The sequence below is a fragment of the Pinus tabuliformis genome, chromosome 5_2 (genome assembly GCF_031772625.1).
Source record: "Pinus tabuliformis cultivar Carrire ecotype Pingquan chromosome 5_2, CPIR1, whole genome shotgun sequence".
Classification (NCBI taxonomy): Eukaryota; Viridiplantae; Streptophyta; class Pinopsida; order Pinales; family Pinaceae; genus Pinus; species Pinus tabuliformis.
This window is the reverse complement of record NC_142306.1, coordinates 273,078,938-273,102,576: the sequence shown is the minus strand read 5'-3', so window position 1 is coordinate 273,102,576 and position 23,639 is coordinate 273,078,938.

Genomic DNA, 23,639 nt, shown 5'->3' with positions numbered 1-23,639 from the left:
CGTCACATCAATAATTAAAAAAAATCATCCACCATCATACCATTTCATAGTAGCAACACATGCAAAATATCATCAAACTAGGACGCCTACTATATGCCAACTACATATCAACTCGTATAGGTAGCATATAATTGATGCATAATCAAAACATAAACATATGCAATGGATTAGCACATAGCATAAGATGCATAACCAACTCCTTCAAGAAAACATGATGCCATCGAAATATTGGAAGCATATAAAGTGCTCCCCCTGAACATGTGGCATCCTTCTCCCTGATCACACCTTATCAAGGACAACATCAGTAGCAAAAATACATCATCAAGAAATCATAAACAAAGAGAAAAGAATCAATATCATCATAAACTAACTGAATGTAAAAATAAGATATGCCATATACTCCCCCTGAGCCTATGAAGGCCTGACACCCACTTTGTAGTCTAAAATATCTATCATGCAAGAGCAAACTACAATATATGCTGGTCTCTTCTACTCTAAATCTGAAGATGAAGAGTACTTGTTTGATCTCCTTTCTTTTCTTACTCTTCCATTCAACACATAAACAATGTATGATGTCTTAACTCCTTTCAAAATTACCCTCTTTGATCCTTCTTTCCTGATGAAGAAACCTTTGGGCTTGAAGACTACTTCCTTACCTCAATCCACCATTTGGATCACACTTAGAATATTTGGATTAAGACCCTTAATAAGCCATACATATTCAACATTAGTCCTCTTTTTACCAAGGTTGGCCTTGCCTCTTCCCAATACTCTTGTTGGTTCACTTCCTTCAAAAACAACCTGACCGCTTTTGAATTTCTTTAAGAAGTGAATTTTTCTCCTATCTACTGACATGTGATGTGAACATCTGCTACCAATATACCATTTATCATCATCATCATGTGAACAAAGAGAAATACCACACTTTCCGAACTATTCCTCCTTTTTCTTCCACATAGCTCATGGTTGCTTCCTTGGTTCTGCATGCTTCTTTGGTTGTTGCTTTTGTACCGAAGGTCTCATGGATCTAGGAATCTATAAATCCTTGGCCTTGTGTCTAAAGTTGTGACATATATAACATTATACATGACCAAGATAAGAAGCTGAAGATTTTGATCTTTTGTTGCTCATGCTAGATTTCCATATTCTCATACTAGATCCACAATCAATGGCCTTATGGACAAAAAGGTTACAAGCATAACATAAACCATTAAAAATACTTGTATACCTGAAGGAAGATCCCATTCTTTTCTATCCAAAGTTCTGTATATATGTATCCAATTTTCTCCTACAATAGGTTGCCACATGTCCAAACTGGTGACAATTGAAACACTCAATTTCGTTCATCAAGGGAGCAAATGAATTTTGATTTCTTCTTTGAATTTTTCTACTATCAACTTTAGGAGTGAATATTTTCTTGGTATAGAAATTCCTTTCAAATATTTTCTTTACTTTTGATGATTTTTTTGCCTCTTTTCTCCAACATTTGTTGAAAATAGAAACAAGAAATGTTAAAAATAGCATAAAGGAAAACAAAATCATAAGTTAATTTGTCCTTGAATTAAATTAGGAATTAAATTGTAATACCAATTCTCATAGAAACTTGTAATAGTTAATGAAGTTAACTTAGTTGGCTCAATTAATTTTTTAGGTTTTAACGTCGTACATAAATTACCTGCATAAGAATTCTAAAAATAGAAAACAAATAATGGTGAGAGCATATAACATAAAACATATATACACAGAGATTTTCCCATGGATCCCAAAACCAGGACTACTAGATTGATTTTCCATTATATTCCTTTCAATGTTACAATACATATATATACATTTTGAAGCATCCATAAACCCCAATCCATTAACTGTGGATTAGAACATAACCATAGTTCCCTTGACCTAATCTAAAGAATACCATGGGTATAAAATCATCATGCCCGAAACCATGTGCAAAAACCACGCACAAAACCATAGGTAGGTTCACCCACCTAATATAGCGTCCAATTTTTTTTCCTCAGGGCACTAGCCAAGACCCCATAGAGGGGGGCTACTACCCCCTTTAAACCCCATGACAGAGGGGGCTACCTCCCCACCGCCCATGACCCCCCCGCTGCATCCGACGCAATGAAGGGGAAGCTTACCGCCCCCTTCTAACCCCCTGGCTTCACTACTAGGGCTAGTCATAGAAAGAATATAAAACACACCCAACATTTTCGAGTTGAGGTCTAACTAGAGTCATGTAGAGTGTCTCCTAATTTTTAGAAGCCCTAGTTGAGTTTATTTTGAGTTGTAATTATTTAATTCAGTTTAACTGAGTTAAATTCACGTAAACTAGTTCCAACTGATGGAGGAATTAGTGGCAGATCTAGTAGTGGGGTGTAACCTGCAGTAGTGGGGTGTAACTAGCACTGATCAACCAGCAAACTAAATATTAACTCATAATTAATTCATTCATGTCAAATCAGAGAAATACCCAGTTGAGATTGAAGTTCAGGGACAATGTACTATCAGTTGTATAATCATCCAAATTGTACAGATGGTGCATGTAGTCAGAAGAAGATCATAAAGGAACTATGCAATCCAGGAAAATTACTATTAAATAGAGGCTTAATTCCTCATTGAAAAACGTAAGTAAACAGGATCTTGGAAGGAAAATGATTTGGCTAAGTATTGGCTAGAGCTTGTTTGTGAAGTAACGACATAGATTGAGATAGTGTAGAGTTTTCTCGGGCCTAAGAAAATCATTGTAATATTCTCATATTTTATGATTAATTCAATACACAGATAGCAAGAGTTTTTAGTTGTGTCTTTTCCCATAAAATTATTGTGTTATGTGTGATTTAATTCTTTCTCTTTTATGCTTTGTGATTTCATCGATCGTTTATTGTTTTCAATGATGAGTAAAGTAGATTCAAGTTAATTATTTTAGCATATTACAATCTATAGTTTGAATATACAAGGAATTTCTACATGGTATGTTGAAATCATTGTAGAAGAGAAGAATATGAGTTTGTCTTTTGCTGGAGAAATCGAATTTGCAACATCTTACTTCAGAGCCAACAATATGTTGTTCTATGGATTGAGACTCAAATATGCCCTTGAGTGTAGTTCAAATTATATTTCTTGTAGGGATACGATGGAGGAAATGTTGGAAGAAAACATTCTTAAGGAATTCATAGACAAATATATTTCTAAGCTAACTAGTGCTCAGGATCTGGTAGAGTGGAGAAAGTATGTGGTAAAGGTGAGAAGGATTATCCTAGAATGAGTTTGAGATCATATTGTCTCGAACCTCCACAGTAAGGAAAATCCATTTGCAATGTGGAAGGCCTTGAAAAAATTGTTTCAAAATAAAAGTGACCACAGGAAGCTAGCACTGAAGGACAAGCTCAGAAAGATCGAGATGGAGAAGGGTGACTCAATACCGAAGTACTTGACCAAGTTCACCCAATGTTAGGATGAGCTTGGAAGTGTCAGTGTTAAGGTTGTTTAAGAATATCTGGTGAGCCTGGCACTTATAGGCCTTCCCAAGAGATGGCACAGTTACCAGGACTTAGTTAATGGGAGGGAGAAGCTAACATAGTGGAAGCGTTTATGGTTTGACTCGGTGCAAGAATAGATTCAATAGAACATCGAGATGGGACTTCATCTAAAGAAGGGGAAGAGGATTTTGCATTAGTCATCAAAGAAAATAAATCCAAGGGAAAGAAATCCCAAAGCGAGGAGGGTGGCAAGAAGTACTTGTCAAACATCAAGTGTTTTCATTGTCACAAGTTCGGGCACTATGCCAAGAAATTCCCATAGAAGAAGGAAAGAAAGAATGATCCCATAGTAGCAACAACAGGTGAAGCTTTAGCTTCACAATTCGAACTTGATTTCACTCTCATTTCATGCATGCCAAGCACTGTGATTGGAAGAATTTGGTATCTCGCCAGTGGTGCCTTGTTCCATATGACAGGGAATAGAGATCTCTTCAGTGACTTGGAGGAGAAAGACCTCAAGAAGAACATAGAGTTTGGAGATGATGATAGGTATCACACAACCGACATCGGTGCTGTTACTTTTCAGAGGGGTTTTGGCTCCCCCGTCAAACTCACATCTGTGATGTATGTTCTAGGACTAAAGAAGAATATTTTTTCCTTCACGGTATTCAAAGACCCTGGCTACGATGTGATTTTTAGAAAAGGAAAATTTTTCCTTAGACACATAACCACAGGATAGGTGAAACAGATCAGTGTCCAAGTCAAGAATATGTATGCACTTGAGTTACAAGATGCATGAAAATCATTTAGGATCAAGGAAAATATTAGAGACTTGGTGGTTGAGAGGGAGCATGAATTACCTCTCAACATGAAGCCTCATATGCAGACTCAAAAGCAGCCTCAGTAGTTGTGGAGCAACCACAATTGGAGAATCATAGAGGAGACTAAGTGGAGACATCCACTCAAGTAGAGACCTCGAGTAGGGGGAAATTTCATGTCAATTGGGCAGAAGGAGCACATGCATCTATACCTCTAGGTGTGAGGTTAGGCGATGTGAAACCTTAGTCCAAGAGTTTTAGAAATTTAGGGAGGGTCCATTGAGGTGTGTTTGACTCACAAATGATTACCTTTCTATGGGGGCCCACAATATTCACTAGCAAGAGGATTAGTGTCAGTCAATATTGAAAAGTGAAAATAAGAGTTGACAATAAAGCATGAGGCTCAATAGTAGAGTTAGCAGTAGCATAGTTTTCCGAGTAGATAGTTGCAGACAAAGTTGATTCAATTTATTGTTTGGATTCTTTTCAGTTGCAGATGTTGCATTAGCAATAAAAATAGTGACAAGAGTTGCATGTAGAACATTCCAAAGGTACCAGATTAGGATGGAGTTGAATTCCTTTCTTGTTGAGAGGGAGTGTTGAAAATAGAAGAAAAAATGTTAAAAATAGCATCAAGGAAAAAAATCCTAATTTAATTTGTCCTTGAATTAAATTCTAATTCCACATAGAAACTTGTAATAGTTAAATAAGTTAATTTGACTTAATTGGCTCAGTTAATTCAAGTTGAGGGTCTAAATAGAGTCATGTAGAGTGTCTCCTACTTTTTAGGAGCCCTGGTTGAGTTTATTTTGAGTTGTAACTATTTAGTTCAGTTTAACTAAGTTAAATTCAGTTAAACTAGTTCCAACTGATGGAGGAATTAGTGGAGATCCAGTAGTGGGATGTAACCTGTATTAGTGGGGTGTAACAAGCACTGATCAACCAGTAAATTGAAGATTCAATCATAATTAACTCATGCATGTAAGATCAGAGAAAGACCCAGTTGAGATTGGACTTTAGGGAAAATGTACTATCAGTTGTATAATCATTTTAATTGTACAAATGGTGCATGTAGTCAAAAGAAGAGTCTAAGGAACCACACAATCCAATGGAGGAAAAATCCTATTAAATAGACACCTAATTCCTCATTGAACAACGCAAGGAAATAAGAGCTTAGTAGGAAGCATATTTGGCTAAGTATTTGTTGAAGATTGTTTATGAAGCAATGAGATAGATTGAGATAGTGCAGAGGTTGCTTAGACTTGAGTAAACCATTGTAATATTCTTGTATTTTCTGATTAATGCAATATACATATAGCAGGGGTTTTTAGCTGTGGATTTCCCCAGAAAATTATTGTGTTATGTGTGATTGAATTCTTTCTCTTTTATGCTTCGTGGTTTCATTCATCATTTATTATTTCCGCTGATTAGTAGAGTAGATTCAAGTGAATTGTTTTAGCATATTAGAATCTGTAGTTTGAATCTACAAGGAATTTCTACAAAATTTTCATGGTTGCTCACAATTTTCATTGTAGGATTCATTGTATCTATTTTTTTAATATTTTCTACATCTGAACTTGCATCTCCTCTTTGAAGATTAGTGCTAGATTTTCTCACTGCTATTTTGGTCTTAGTTTTTTCAAGATGTTGGTGTTTTTCTTCAATTTGATTTCTCATTTTTTTACTACATTTTCGAGTGCTTCTGCATAATATTTATTTTTCTTTTGCTTGCTGCACATTACTTCTTTTTTTTTTTTTTGAATCTCCCAATTGAGTTCTCAAGGGAGAGAGCTTCTCCTTGAGGTTTTTCTCCTTCTCATCACAAGTCTACAACACTTTCTTATGATCTCTACATTCATATGTTAGTTTTTCCATTTGAAAAGCTAATTCTTTGATCACAACAATTTCCAATTCATATTTAGCGTTAACAATAGAAATATCCTTCTTATCTTCACTAAGTGGCTCTACAAAATCATTATAATCATAATTCAAAAATTCTTTCAAAATATTACCTTGTGAGACATATGATTTGGCTAAGATTTTTCCATTTGCAAATTCTATTGCAATCAATTGATTTTGTTCCTTCTCCAAACTCTTTATCTTTTGATACATCCTTGTCTTGCTTCTAGCCATTATCCAAAATCTACTCTCCAAGCGGTCAAGCTTCACTGAAGAGAACTTGGTTCTAATGCCAATTGTTGGAAATGTGTTCACTACTGAGAGGCGGTGGGGGTGAATCAAAAGTGATGGAATTTATATCAATTCTTAATTTTTTTACTACAATATCAAATAGCCATACATATCCACCATATTAGTCTATCAAAGTATGAAAGCAACAATAAATCATAAAATAATAAACATGAGAAACATCAACACAGGCATGCACACATAAGAACAAAAGTATTTATAGTGGAAACCCTTTCGGGAGAAATCCACCCTCCTACTGTCACACTGCTCAATTATTTTATTAATATTCTAAACAAATTTTACATAGATTAGCTTACATCCATAAGCCAGAAGACTCAAATTCCTTCACTGTATGTTGGCACCTATCAGACAAGAAATCCGTTTCTCTCTCGGATCTACAAACTACCATCCACTGAAAGCTCCCAGGACCAATGTTCCTCGCCCAAAAACCATTGGAATATACAACTCATTGAATGGAGAAATATATTCCTTCTACTGGATCTGCCAAATCACTGTCTACTATGAAGCCTCCACGCCTTCACTTCCTCCATGCGAACCACATTTCATAAATTTTTCATACTGGGTTCTCAGTTCGCTCAACATGAGCAACCCACAGCTCCATTTTTCTGCACATAAAATATCAAACAAAAAGCTGAACTAGAGGAGGGAAATTATTCACTACTTCACACACCAAAACATTTATCTAAAACACACCACATGCTACCATTTTATGCCTCAAACTACACACAAATTTTGAATCTTCTTCACAACTCTATTTTGATTTATGCTCACAATAATCTGATATAACTTTCCAAAACTATGTGACCAATTGTTTCATTATCTACTCCCTCACAATGGCCTCACAATGGAATACTCACTCACTCTCCAAATTAACCAACCAAATAGATTCAATGGCTTCCTATATTTACCATTTTTCTATGTTGAGTAACTTAGTAAATACTATAGGTTATGGATCACTCAACAATTGTTTTCACACGCTTCAGATTTGGCTAAGATAAGATTTTTGACCAAATGAATCACTAACTCCACTATCCCTTTGCTATGTTCAATGTTGATCAACTTCTAGAGAGCCCAGGAACTTTTTCAACCATATGTTAAAAAATTCTAAACAAGAATGTCACCACAATACAAAAATTATTTGAATAGCACGATGAATGCGGAGAAAAACTCGTGAAAAACCTCGGTCACACCCACAACATAGGATCCATGTGACTGGAGCACCTCAGTTGCTCCCATAGGTTTTATTAATATAAATATTGTTTTGTTAAATGGTATTATGTTATTCAATATTGTTTTCTTTCAATTTGAATACAAAGACAAAAAGAGAACAATATTCATATCGAATTGGGTAGACATTTTATTTTTGCATATTAATGGTTAATTTCCAAACATTTAAATAGTTTTACCATCATTATTAAAAAGGAATTATTAAAAAGGAACTTCTCTCTATTTTTTTTAAAGTAGTTGACATCATACATTTCATTTTAGGATGCAAAAGGTGCAATATATGGATACAAAATAAGTGTCCTAGTAAAATTGTGCATCTATATTCACATGCCAAATCTCATAGTCATTTTTTGCAAATCCTTTTATCCACATGTCTAATGGATCTCTTTTCAACACCAAGATATATTATAAAAGAGAAATTGTAAGAGAATAATGTACCAATTTCTAGTCACATTGAGATCAAACAAGAACATATTGAATGAAGCATCCTGATGGTAATTGTATTTCTTTAGAATATGGAATACTTTTTTTTATATTTTATTGCTAATATTGTTATCATGCTCTATGAATGTAGAATGAGAATTTTTTCTATTGGAAGAAGAGGTAAACTTAATATGTAACTTGATTTTTGATAATTCTTAAAAGTTTTATTGTGATTATGTGCTTGAATCTTATGAAGCTTCTCAATACGTAGTGCTGAAGCCAAAGATATATATGGCAAACAATTTTTACAACGTCATCACTGGAATCATGTTTATAAATAAGACTTTACTTTTTTTTTTTTTTAATAATAGCGAATACCTTATACATTTGAGCTACATATATATTAGAATTTTGTGATGAAGAAAATATTCAAAATTCTTCAAATAATTTAGTGACTTTTGAAGTTAATCTGGAAGAGAATTCCATTTTATGTATGTATTAGTGACCACAAATGATAGGATTCTTTCCCATCAATGAATCTATATTTTCAGCATGTGTGACTATGCACACATTCCTAGATTATTATAATGCATGGTGTGTGACTATGGACACATTCCTAGATTATTATAATGCATTTCGTGTGAGAGCCAAACATGTTTTGCATCATTGAAGACCACATAATATGTAGTAAGTAAATGTTTTTTATCATTGAAAAACAATATTTCATAACACTTTTGAGATATTCAATCTAGGTATATCTACTTTTAAGAGAGTGATACACAATTGGTAATATCAATATTTGATAAAGTTTGTCTTTTAGTATAACATCCTTTTCTATTAATAATTTCCCTTCATTCTCACATATATGGATAAGGATCTAAGTAGAGTTCAAAAATTGGTTTATACGAATTTGGATTTTTTTTAAGAATATATTTGTGGTGTTTTTCAAAGTCATCATTCCCAAGTAATATCTCTTATTGATCTAACTATTAGGAATACTAATGGTTCAGAATGTTTTCTAGCCAACTACATGGATAAAATAGCGTTAGTAAATTTAGCCCTTTAAAGAACTTGTCCTTGAAAATCTAGAATGGTTTGAGTCTTTTAAAGGAAGAAATTTGTGTCATTTTTAAATCTATGTTATCAATTATATGTGCTTAGGAAGAAATTTGTGTCATTTTTAAATCTATGTTATCAATTATATATGCTTGACCACAAACATGCCCTATAATTTAAAATGCATATTCTAGATCACAACTTTGTTAATAGAATTTAGAGTTTTTATGTTTAATAGGTAAAAAAAATTGTCCTTTAATGTCTTCATTCATCATTTCTTTCCATTCAATATTGATACAAGCACCTACATTTTTGTAGTGCGATATGTTTCATAGGTCATTTGTCATCACATTTTTTGTTCAAATATTACTAGATAAATCAACATTTTTCTATTCAAATTTTATTTTAGGAGTATTGCAATTATCGTTGACTAATTTATGTTTTTAGGGATTGACATTTACTTTATCCAATTTTGCAAGGAAATTTATAATTATTCTTCTATGTCTAATTTGATCCCTTTTGTAGTTAAGTTTCCTTATTTATGCAAATACCATATTTAGAGACACCATACCTTCTCCCAAAGTTGTCAACATTTCATAGATGTTAACTCATTATTACACCAAATCTATGAAAACGATGAAAAAGCAGGAAATTATTCATTTCTAATTGTTTTTTTCCATACTGTTGTCATATTTTTCATTGAGTTGAGTGGCTTTTGATGTTCATTTTTTTTTTTTTTTTCCACATTTGTAAAAAAAAGTACTTTTATTTCAAAACGATTAGTAAATGCAATTCTTAAGTTTTTATGCACATACAATCTATACCTATTTTTATATGGCATGCATGACCACTATTGATATATTTTTCATAAGTTGTCTCATAAGTTGTCTCACAAATAAATAAAAAAAATAGAAAATATAAAAGATTATAAGACCTTGAGGAAACTAGAAGTCCCTCAGTAAATTCATTTATGACAAGAAAACCATCATCTAAATGCAAATCTTCCTTACATAGTGACTTATAAAACTATTAGGTTCTCGATATGTTAGTTAAATTAATCATCTTAAAGATAATATAGATGTTAAAATTGATTATAGGATCTAATACATAGGTTTTCCTTACTAGTGAAATAATGTTCCTCAATAGTAAATGACACAAAACCAACAGTGTTGAAGTGTTTTGGACCTTGGTAGGGTCAATCAAATAAGCTCCACACATGATCCTATTTCATAATCACCTCTCTAGTCATGTGAATAGGTTTTTGCTTTATACTAGGATTATAAGAAAAAAATAGGGAAAATATTGTAATTTAACTTTGAATGTGGAAGCTTTAACATTATCAAATAGCCTAGCAATCCTATCCAACAAAATTCCTCAAGTAATAAAATATGGAATTGTTATACATTCCTTTGATTCTCTTCTAATAAATTATTCATGAAATCAATCCTTGAGGATCATGTTTGATATTTAATCTCTTTCCATATCTATCTTGAGTAAGGGCATTCTAAAAGTAAATATAAGGAACTTATATAGATGATGAAAATGTGTGGACTTACTTTATTTCTCTTTTGAAGTCTATTCCAAGTTTAAACCTTCTTCTTAACAACAAGCCTAAGGAATAGACTACACTTTGGAGGTGCATTAACATTCTATAAATTCTTCCAGTAGGAATAAATTTATTCAACATTAGGTGTATGTAAAGTTGTGTATCCAATTTTAGTGATATAGAAACCTTAGTTACAAAAGGAAATGGATATTATGTTGTGATTAACATAAAAAATGTCCTTCTATAATTGCATACTTTCACAAATCACACATACACATGTTGTGATGTCTTTGGTTGACTCTTGATATGCTTCACATTCTATATTAGTTTTTATGCATTTGTAATACCCCTATTGTAATTACTTTTGCAAGGCATGATTGCTTATGTCTATTTGCAATCATTAAGTTAGAAATTCTAGCTGTGGAGCCAAGTCTAAATTTGAACATTTGAATGAAAAATGTAAATGTTTGTGTGCAATAATAAATATTTTTTTATTATAAATATTATGGGAACCAACACATGAGTAGTTGGACTTCTTTATTGTCAAAAAAATATTAAATTGGTTGAGTCCCAAGTAGTGGACAAGTAAAAGGTGATAGTTGTCATAAATATAACCTCCAAGGATTCCCTAAGATTTTAGGAGGAATAACTACCACTAAGAGACAATGTACTTGAAGAGAAGTGTTATGCCAGGTGGGGGAAGAGGATAAGCATAGATGGAGAGAAATGCATCCTAAGGAAAGGAAGGAGAAATATTTTCTATAAAAAAGTAATATGTACAAAAAAGAGAGAGTGCAGTCATTAAAGTAGGACACTACTAGAGTTTGCATGGGGAAGGAGGAAATATATTGTTAAATGAAGACAATTTACTGACACCAAAGAAGCCTTAGGCTTGGGGGGAGTTGTTGTGTGAAATTCATTGGCTGGGAGGAACATGCTTGTTCCTACTATATTTCCAATGGTTTAAATAGGTAAAAGTTATTGTAATTGTTGGTTATAAAAAATGTTTCAAGAGATAGCATGTAGTAGAAATTATATAGTAATTTTCATATTTGCATGTCAATATGAATGATGAGTAAAGTATAGTTACATGTATGTTTCATACTAAATAAAGAAATGTTACTAATTATTGTTAGGATTACAATAACCCTCCTTTTTATTTCTATTTTCATTTTTCTACAAGAAAGAAAAATGGACCCTATATAAAATTTTCTTTTATTCCCTTAAAAAATAATTAAATTTGTAAAATAATAATAAAAAAATACTAGGCCTAAAGTTAGAGATCAAAGCATGTTCTAGTGTGAAAATAATAAAAAATAAACTCCCGACCTCATCCTCTCGACTAAACAGTTGGTCGGACTAGATCTCGTCTAACTCAATTTTTGATTTCGAACTTTGGTTTCTATATGACCTTCTGACTCTGGTCACCACCCAAATTCTCGACCTACAATCTCATCCAACATCATTGTTGTCTGGGTCAGAGGTAATAAACATTCTAGGATCATCAAACCACCACCCGACCTCCCGACCATCAAAATTTCCGACTAGCCATTAAAATAAAAATATTTTTCTTCTTTGACATGCGTGAATTTTTATTTTTAGTTATTGTTAATAAATTGATTTGAAATCTGCTTTTTCCTCCTTTACAAGCTTAAATGATTTTTTCCAATCCCAACATTCAAACTCTCCATATTTGTCTCTATTTTTGAAGGATATAGTTGGGTTACATTACAAGAAATTGATTCTCAAGTCATATGAATTAAATCACCTATTCTTGGGGTTTTCTACCAAACTTCAGAGATTTTTAATGCAATTTTAGTTTGTATGCTAGCTAAAAATGTTAGACCAGTTTTAGAGTAACTTAAATTGTGGAAGGAAAAAGATTAATTTTCAACGACTACAATTAGGTAAAATTGTGTCTTTTAAGGATTTTATCATAGAAAACTCATTATTTCCATTTTGTTTATGGACCATAAGATGGGAAAGAAGGGAAAATCGGTTGCAACAAGGAAAACAATCAAACATATCAAATGGAAATTGAAAGAGGTAGACAATCTAGAACCTGAAGAATATAACCTCAACCCATCTTTGATTTCTGACTCCACCTTCAAAACTCAGAAAGCAGGTACGATGAAGTGGGAGGAAATTTATGATTTCTTTGAGAATAGAAAATGGTTAAAATCTGTAAGAGCTTCTTAGTCAAAAAATAATCCTTTAGAGGGTATTAGGAAAACTGAATTGCATCAAGTAGCTTCTAGGGCCAAGATATTTCCTTATTATGATATGATTGCTTGGATTTTGGCACATGTGGATATCCCAACTTGCACTGTGTTATATCATAATAAAAATTTTATATCATTTGGAAGCTTGAGGTCCTTTTATTCATTTATAAGCTTAGTCCTCCTAAAATCCTTTTCACCACTGAGTTTCTGAACAATTTCCAAAATACCATTTTCAAACCATATCAAGAGAATTACGACAAGGTAATTGAAGATTGGTTACAAGAAGAGGAAGAGGGGTTTAAGCTTAAGTCTTCTAAAGAATATCCCATTGCTATTTTTAAGAAACCCTTCAGATTCATTATCAAATGTTATCCTAATTGTATGGAGAAAAGGATCCTGAACACTGTAAAATGCAGTGGATCCCCTTAATCCATAGTATCCATCATGATTCTAAGCATTTTATTTGAGCCAATATTTTATCTCAAGACATCACAGATGCCATTTCCCCTCCCAACTATAAACATTTTTTTTATGTATGCTTTTCTTATGGATATTGTTATTTATTTAGTTCCATTTCCCTTGATGAAATGGAATTATCCAGTTTATCAACAACTCCCCATTTAGAATTATGCCCCAATTTGGGAAAGAAATTTCAAGTTCCATTTATATGAAATTTTCCATTTGGTAATGATTCCTCTCCATGAAATTATTTTTGGCAAAGCTCTTCCTCGATTCAGTGAAAGTATCAAAGAAGCCCTAGAGTCAACAAGCCACTAGTTTCTAGAAGAATTATTCTCTTATATAAGAGTTTATGGCAGTGAAGTTGGTCCTCATCTTCTACCCAGATATATTCCTGAAAAAATCACTTTAAGGGAGGTGGAAAATGAGGCTGCTTTATATGGCTAAGCTTGGAAAATGAGCAAACTTCAAAAGAAAATATGGCTAGTTTTTCCAATTAAATTTGGAGAAATTAATATAAAAGACCAAGGACATGCATTTAAAGAAGAAACATAACTTTAACATGTTCGTCTTTAATCATTACCTCATTATGAGTATGACCCCCATGGAATTATCAATAATCATTATAAAATTGTGAGCTATGTTAAAATATTCACACATCAAAATCCCCCTTTTGATGATGTTTTTACATCTATTGATGATTTCCAACAAGATTTTGATAGAGGAAAGTTGTTAAATGATGAACAAAGGGATAAATTACAGGAATTTAGAGAAGGTATTTTTGAGGATTTTCTAAAAGAATTGAGTCTCCATACCAATATCCCAGTTCAGGAACTCAAAGCTTCTAAATTTTTAAAATTTGACTTCAAACATATTATTTCAGATCCTCCCTCTACCTCTCAAGATGAACAAGAGGGTCTAATTGAAAAATAAGCCGGTTTTTCTGTTATAGGTAAAGAAGCAATTGCAAGTGTAGAGATGATCATAGAAAGTTAAGAGAAAAATCAAGAAGAACCAGAAACAATCAAGTCAACAAACAAACAAATGTCACATGATCAAGACATTATTGTTATCGATCCTCTTGATGAAACAAACATAAGTGAAGAAGACTTTCAAAAGTGATGCAAAAAAGGACAAGAAAATGGTTGATACTACCTTTTCTGAAAAAAGATAAAGAAGAAATGAAGCAACAAGAAAATATTACCAAATTCCCACTTGAAACACCACCTGATACTTCAATAACTCCTATTTCTACTAAGATTCCTTGGGATTCTTTTCTATTTAAACCTGTTTCTGAACTTGAAATAGTATATGACACTGTTCCTTCCTTAACAAAGTATTATTTTAATTCCCAGACCAAATTAGTTGTAAGGAAGACTAAGAAAATAAATCTTGATTCTCTTGAAACTGTTTTTAAATTCAGTTGGCAAGCTTCACGAGATGTTAAGGAAAAATTGAAGGAATATTCACAAGCTTTGGGTGCCTTTGTGAATTACAATCAATATCATCTCAATGAACTTGCAACTTCTTATGAAAATAGTTTAAAAAATATTAAGGAGTTAGAAATGAAAATAGAGAAGGGAAAGATATTCAGTGAAGAAAAATGGAAAAACCATTATGCAACTCTTGTCCATGGATTTGCAATTGAAAGAGAAAATCTATATAATCAATTCCAAAAAGAATTGGACGAGTTAAAACTGAAACATGCCCAACACATTGAAGAATTAAGAAAATCTCATGAAAATCAAAATAGAATTCTGAAAGAAGAGGCTGAAAATAATATTGAGATCATGACTACAACTTTGAAAGAACAAGTTGATTCTCTTCAATCTCAATTGAATCAAAGCCATGGAGCAAAGAAAAGTCTTGAAATTTTTAGAGAACAAGCATTACAAATCAACTTAATATTGAGGAAGAATTAATCCAAATTCTACAAGCAAATGGATAAAATATCAAGATTTTATCAAGAGATCTTAAATCTTAATGAAAGTATTGAGTCCTTGGTGGAAGAAGATAAATATATCAAAGTGAAATTTTTGTCCATTCTTGAATGGGAAGAAAAATTACAGATAGAAAAATTCCAAAGATTTCCAAAAATGACATAAGACTCATGCATGCATCTTTAAGTCACAGAGAAACAAAAGCCAAAGAAATCAAGGAATGGGCTAAGGAATCCCTTGAGAAATGTTTATAAATATAGGAAAATGGAATTGATTTTATTAAACAATTTTATCTTCCAAGTTCTAAACCACTGAAATAATATCTTCCAAGGGAATTTAAAAAGATACTAAAAAACAACATCACTAGAGACCAAAAAGAAATAAGGGAAATCAAAATATGGACACAACAATATTTCCAAAAATTTCTACAGTTTCCTTTTGAGCAGATCAAGCTTATTTCTAAATTTGGTATCAAATATCAGAAAAGGAAGAAAATAATTCAGAATTCAATTTCAATGTGCCAGGTCAACACAAATCATCTTCATCTGATTCATTTCTCAATTGTTTCTCAAATATATTCAGAATGGGTGAGTCATATCCAAACCAATGCACCACATATACTCGACATGGATGGTAAATACTCTTAAGATGAGGAAGGAATCAATTGAGAAGGATAAAACCTTTATTTTTAGAATTATTGCTTTATTAGAGAAAATCTTTAGGATTTTCTAGTTTTAATTTGTCAAACAAACTTATCTTATTTTTGAAGTATTTATATGACCTCTTACATTGGAGTAAGGGTTGAGAAATTGTGAAAAAATTAGAACTTGTATTTTTCAATCAAATTTTGAGGTAATAGATTTTTTGAAGACCAATTTCATAATCAAATATGATTTTGAGCTATGCAATTAATGTCTTGTTGGGTCCCTATAATACTAGTGATTACCCCATTACTATTGTAGTTATACCCCTTATTTATATTGTTGTGCCCCTATTACCCCCATATTGTTATTTCTGTGCCCCATAGAATCCCTCTATTGTTATTTTTGTGGCTTTATATTATTATTGTTAGGTCGGCTGGATTATATTGTGACTCCTTAGACTCCTATATATAGAAAGGAGGTTTTGTCATTTGAATCATCCAAGAATTGTTCATTTATGTAATGTAAAGGAGGTTCCCCCTCGAAGAGGCTGAATTCTAAGGCGTTGATCTATCTTTTCTATCTTTTCTTGAGCTGGTTTCATAACATTTGGTATCAGAGCTTTGGATTCTAGGGTTTCGCTGCTCCAAACAGGTCATCGTGGCATTTTCGCTATAACTTTTTTTCTGTGACGTTTCAGAAGTCGAAAAAAAAACCCATTTGAGAAGAAATCGTGAACCTTGGGTCCAAATTTCAGAGCTTTTCGTGCAATATTTGCGGAGATATGATCTGAGGAAGTTGGTCTTTTTGCAGACTCCTGAATTACATTCAAAACAGGTGACCTGGGGAAAATCGTCATAACTTTCTCTCTGAGATCGGATTGAAATTTCGTAAGAAGGTACAGAAAGAGGACGGACTGTAGTTTCTTGTATGCATTTTTCAGATCCAAAGGTTGAAACAGTGACTCGTGGCACGTCGTACAAGTTCGCTCTACTGAACTAGTCTATAATCAAGTCACTGTGGGAGATTTCGCATAACTCTTCCTTGGAGAATCCAATTTGGGTCAGACTTGTGGCATTGGAAAGAGGACATAGAAGGCTACTACAGGTTGCAATTTCAGAACTTGATGATCCAAAATTACAGAGATACATCAGATTCAATATCAGGCTTCTACAAAGTGAAAAAAGGTGTGTAGTTTTTTTTTTTTTATTTTTGCGTAAGCTTGGTTTGAAGGAATTCAAAGGGCATAGTAAAGCATTATTATCGGTAACTGATGCCCCGAGGAAAGAAAATGCAAACACCTAGTAAGGAACCTGAAAGCTCTAGCATGACTCATGAAGAAGAGGAAGAAATGCTACATGATATATCAAAATTACAAGAACAAGTGCAACAAATGTCACGCTCACAAAAGCTAACAAAAGCTAAGATAAATGGCGTGGAATCTAAGATAAAGGGCATGGAAGCTAAGATGGATGATTTGAAGAAAGATTTGAAGACAAACATGGCAGATTTGAAGATAGATTTGACAAATTTTCTACAAGAAATACTTACTAATGGTGAAAAGGTAGTAAAGGAAACTCATGATGAGAACAAAAGAAATGTTAATCATGATTCCATAGACTCTAATGTTGGATCGAAGATCACCATATTCCAAAAATCGATATGAGGAATTTTGATGGCAAGGATCCCGGCACATGGATATTACAGATGGAGCAATTCTTCGATCTCAATAATGTGAAAAACACACAAAAGGTACGTATGGCAACTTTATATTTGGAACCAAATCAGTTTGTATGGTATCAATGGCTTTGTTCTCGTAAACAATTTATCACTTGGGCAATTTTTACGGAAGAATTGATAGCACATTATGAGGATACAAAAAGCAACACTTTTTTTAGCCAATTGATAAGTCTCAAACAAAAGGGTTCAATAATGGAGCACATTGAGGAGTTCCAAAAATTGAACATAAGGGTAAAAGATATTCCAGAGGAGCATAGGATTGATGTGTTCATAGGGTCTTTAAAGGATAATATCCAACATGATGTTCGCCTTTGGGAACCTGATTCATTAGAGAAGGCATTCAGGTTAGCAAGAAAAATGGAAAGCAAAATTATGGCAACCAGGAAGCATACCACTCACAACTATAAAGACGGAAGTGTTGTTGCCCCTAGTCTTCCACAACCTATAAGGTTGACACCACAACAATTGGAAGAAAAAAGAGCAAAAGGGCTTTGTTACAGTTGTGATAGCAAATACACTAAAGGTCATAAGTGTGCTGAGAAGAAATTATTCTACATAGATTGTGAAGAGGAAGAAGAAAAGGAGCAAGAAAGGTCAAAAGAAGAGGATATACTCCAGGAACAAAGCCTAGATGAAGAACAAATAAATCCGACCATATCTTGTAATGCATTGGCGGGAATTACCACTCCTCAAACCATCAAGATAGAAGGACAAATCAAGAAGAAAAAGGTAATAGTGTTGATTGATTCAGGAAGCACCCACAATTTTATTCATTGTAGGGTAGCAAAAGAATTGAATTGCTTCCTATATCCAGCACCAGAGTGTCAAGTGATGATTGCAAATGGAGGAACAATAAATTGCTCTGGAAAGTGCCATAATATCAAGCTATCCATGGGAGAATATGTATTGACTAGCCCAATGCTTTCCATTCCAATGGGAGGTGCTGATGTTGTACTAGGAGTCCAATGGCTACAATCCTTGGGTACAATAGCTTTTAATTTTCAAGAACTTTTCATCAAATTTTCTATGGAAGGAAAGGAAGTTGAATTAAGGGGTATTGCAGGGAAACCAGGAAAGATAATCAGCTCTAATGGTATGACAAAGCTTCTAAAAAAGGAGCAAAGAGGTGTAATTGCACAATTATGTTCGCTAGATGTTTCCACATTGGAATCATCTATTTCTCCAGATCTCCAAAAAGTCCTGGACAATCATTCCAAGGTATTTGAGACTCCCAAAGGTCTCCCACCTATGCGTGATCATGATCATGCTATTCATCTGATTCCAGGAAGTGTTCCTCCAAACATCAGGCCGTACAGATATCCCTATGTCCAAAAAAGTGAAATTGAACGTATGGTTGCAGAAATGCTAGAGGCTGGTATAATTCAACCGAGTCAAAGTTCTTTCTCTGCTCCAGTAGTATTGGTGCACAAGAAGGATGGATCATGGCGCATGTGTCCGGATTATAGGGAGCTCAACAAGCTCACTATTAAAGATAAGTTCCCCATTCCTGTCATTGATGAATTACTGGATGAATTGCATGGATCAATTTACTTCACCAAGTTGGATCTTCGTTCGGGATATCATCAAATCAGAATGAAGATTGAAGACATTCCGAAAACGGCATTTAGAACTCATGAGGGTCATTATGAATTTTTGGTCATGCCTTTTGGCCTTACCAATGCACCTTCAACATTTCAAGGTTTGATGAATTCAATTTTCAAACCATTCCTTAGAAAATTTGTGTTAGTATTTTTTGATGATATACTAATCTACAGCAAGTCTTGGAAGGATCATGTTGAACATGTTGACAGGGTGCTACAACTATTGGAGGAGAAACAATTATATGCAAAAAGATCCAAATGTTTCTTTGGAGTCCAGGAGGTGGAATATTTGGGTCATATTGTATCTCATGAAGGAGTTAAGGTAGACCCTAGCAAAATTAAAGCCATTAAGGAATGGAAAATCCCCACATCCATAAAGCATCTGCGAGGATTTCTTGGGTTGACAGGGTATTATCGCAAGTTTGTTAAGAATTATGGGAGAATAGCAGCACCTCTAACAACATTATTGAAGAAAGATGCATTTTCATGGACTCCGGAAGCAACAAAGGCCTTTGAACATCTTAAAGAGGCAATGTGCCAAGCACCGGTCTTAGCTACACCGGACTTCACAAAAACCTTTATTGTGGAATGTGATGCTTCAGGAAATGGAATTGGTGCTGTTCTAATGCAAGATGAAAGACCCATTGCTTTTGAAAGTCGTCCAATCAAGGGAAAGTTTTTAAGCAAAGCTATTTATGAGAAGGAAATGTTGGCAATACTCCATGCACTTAAGAAATGGCGACCCTACCTAATGGGAAGACACTTCAAGGTAAAAACGGATCATGATAGCCTTAAATACTTTTTAGAACAAAGATTATCCTCTGAAGAGCAACAAAAGTGGGTCACAAAGATGTTGGGTTATGACTTTGAAATCATCTACAAAAAAGGGAAGCAAAATGTGGTGGCAGATGCACTCTCAAGAAAGGATGAGGATGTGGAAGCATTGTTGTGTGCCATTTCTATTATCCAACCAGATTGGATAAACGAAGCAAGGGAGGAATGGAAGAATGACGAAGAAGTGTGGGCACTTATTCGAAAGCTACAACAAGATTCCAGTACGTCTGATACATTTAGCTGGCAAAATGATTCGTTATGGTACAAAGATCGCTTATACCTCTGTAAGAATTCCCAGCTAAAACAAAAGATTCTTATGGAATTGCACACTTCTCCCTTAGGAGGGCACTCAGGATTTTTAAAAACTTACCACAGGGTTAAGAAGGAATTTTTTTGGGATGGCCTTAAATCAGATATTCAAAAGTTTGTGGCGGAATGTTTGGTTTGCCAACAAAATAAAGTTGAAACAATTAAGACACCGGGTCTATTACAACCTTTATCCATTCCAAGCCAACGTTGGGAGGAGGTTTCAATGGATTTTATCACAGGTTTACCCAAGTCTGAGGGAAAGAGTGTCATCATGGTGGTAGTTGACAGACTTACCAAGTATGCACACTTTTGTGCATTATCACATCCATTTAAAGCCAGTACAGTTTCTACTGCATTTATGGAAACAATTCAAAAGCTACATGGAAACCCAAAGATTATTGTAAGTGACAGAGATCCCATTTTCACTGGAAATTTTTGGACAGAATTATTTTCTTGTCTTGGTACTCAGTTAGCTCATAGCTCATCTTATCATCCTCAATCTGATGGGCAAACTGAGATAGTAAACAAATGTTTGGAAGGATATCTTCGTTGCTTTGTATCTGATAAACAGACACAATGGGTCAAATGGTTGCCTCTGGCTGAATGGTGGTATAACACTTCCTTCCATACAGCAACAAAAATGACCCCATTTATGGCACTTTATGGGTATCAACCACCATCCATCACATCATATTTAAGAGAAAATTCTAAGGTTCAGGCAGTGGAACATCACATCGAACATCAACAACAAGTCCTCCAACTCTTAAAGGATAACCTCGTGTTGGCACAAAATAGAATGAAACAACAGGCAGATCAACATCGCAGTGAAAGAAGTTTTGATGTAGGTGATTGGGTATTCCTACGGCTACAACCATATAAGCAAATGTCCCTAAAGCAAGCTAAGAAGGATAATAAATTATCACCAAAGTATTATGGTCCGTACAAGGTGTTGCAAAAGATTGGTACTATGGCATACAAATTGGAGCTTCCTGCAGCTTCTCGATTGCACCCAGTTTTCCATGTTTCATGTTTAAAGAAGGTTATAGGCGACAAGCTCCCAGTTCAAACAATATTGCCAGAACTTGACGAGGAAGGAAAAATTATATTGGAACCGGAAGCAGTCACAGAAACAAGAACTCGACAGCTACGAAATCGATCAATTTCAGAGTATCTTATCAAGTGGAAGAACTTATCCGCTGAAGATTCCACATGGGAGGATGAGAATTTTATGCAGAAGTATCCAGAACTACTCAAGCGTTGAGGACAACACTTTTTTGAAGGAGAGGGGCATGTTGGGTCCCTATAATACTAGTGATTACCCCATTACTATTGTAGTTATACCCCTTATTTATATTGTTGTGCCCCTATTACCCCCATATTGTTATTTCTGTGCCCCATAGAATCCCTCTATTGTTATTTTTGTGGCTTTATATTATTATTGTTAGGTCGGTTGTATTATATTGTGACTCCTTAGACTCCTATATATAGAAAGGAGGTTTTGTCATTTGAATCATCCAAGAATTGTTCATTTATGTAATGTAAAGGAGGTTTCCCCCTCGAAGAGGCTGAATTCTAAGGCGTTGATCTATCTTTTCTATCTTTTCTTGAGCTGGTTTCATAACATGTCTAGTCACCTTTTTAGTTATTTAATGGATGCCTATGATATTTATATTTAACTTATGAATATTTATTTTTGAATGAATATTTCAGTATTATGCTTAACATTTCTTAGGTTGTGTTGCAATTTTTATCTACTATCAATAAAAATTTGTAGATTGTTATATGTTCTTTATTTTTGCTTGATGGTTGAAATCTAATATTTAAAAGTTAGAATATAAGTTTCTCTCGTTTTTGAGATAGTAATCTTTTATGTAATATTTATTGATTCTTGTTAATGCATGCATATAAATTTCACGAAAAAAAATTCTCACATTGGAAAAGAAGGAAAATCTTATGAACATCTTTTTTGGGCTTTTTATATAAATTTTTCTCAAAACCAACTTGTGTGGCTAGTTGGACCCAGACTCCAGCAAGATTCAAACACACATAATATTTCTTTAAGTTTATTATGTTTGAATGAATCCCCCTCACCTCACCTCAGCTATTGTCTAGATCTGTTTCATCAAAGCTCATACATGCACTGAACAATTTTCTTATAATTTTGTAGATATTTGTAAATAGAAAAATATAACTTATCTTTTCCCTTTTTCAAAGTTTTATTTTTTATTTCTTTTATTTTTAATTTCTAGTTTGGATTAATGGGCAACTAGGCCTTAGTTTTGGAGAGTATACATCCATTTCAATGAAAATGGGTCTATTTAGGACCTTGATTAGGCCAATACTCACTTGTTGGAGGAGGGATTCTTTCAATTGTCAACACTCATATGAATATATGGTGAATAGAGTAAATATAGTTATGACTCATATTTTCTAAATAATGGCTGGAAAATTCCTAGTTGTATTATTAATGTCAACAAATTCTAAAACCGTTGGTGTTGTGGTGAAATATTGTTGTTTTTCTCAAGTCTTGTATACACTTAAAGAATGGAAATTTTGTGGATGTTTAATACGAATTACCATTCAATCAGAAATAGGGAATACATAGGATTAGAATTCTTGTAAGCTAGCATGGAGGGAAAACATCCATATTAGCCTCCTAATGCATGTACTATATGCTTAATTTGTAAAACACTCTTAGAAAATAAGTTACAGAATCAGTATGCACAAGTACCCTATAACTATATTTATGCTCCAAGCTTGCCTAGAAAAATTTCAGGCATTATCTTTGATTGGGTGTTTCAAAGAGAGGAATTATTGAGGAAAAATTGAGATAATAAGGATAAAGAAGTATCTATTTGCTAAAGAAAAGAGGTATGGAAATAACTAAAAATAAGAATAATCCTACACACCCAAGGCTAAGGAATCATGCAAAATCAAGTTGAAAATAAAATATCTTTATGAAGAGTAAGGTGCATATCAAAACATAAAATTGAGATTACGTACTCTAAATATGAATAACTCCAAAAACGCGTTCATTTGAGAAAAAAACTAGAGTCAGTTAATACATGTTGTTTTTTATTTAGAGTATCAAATATTAAAACTAAAATCTTAAGCTAGATGTAACACCCCACCCCAC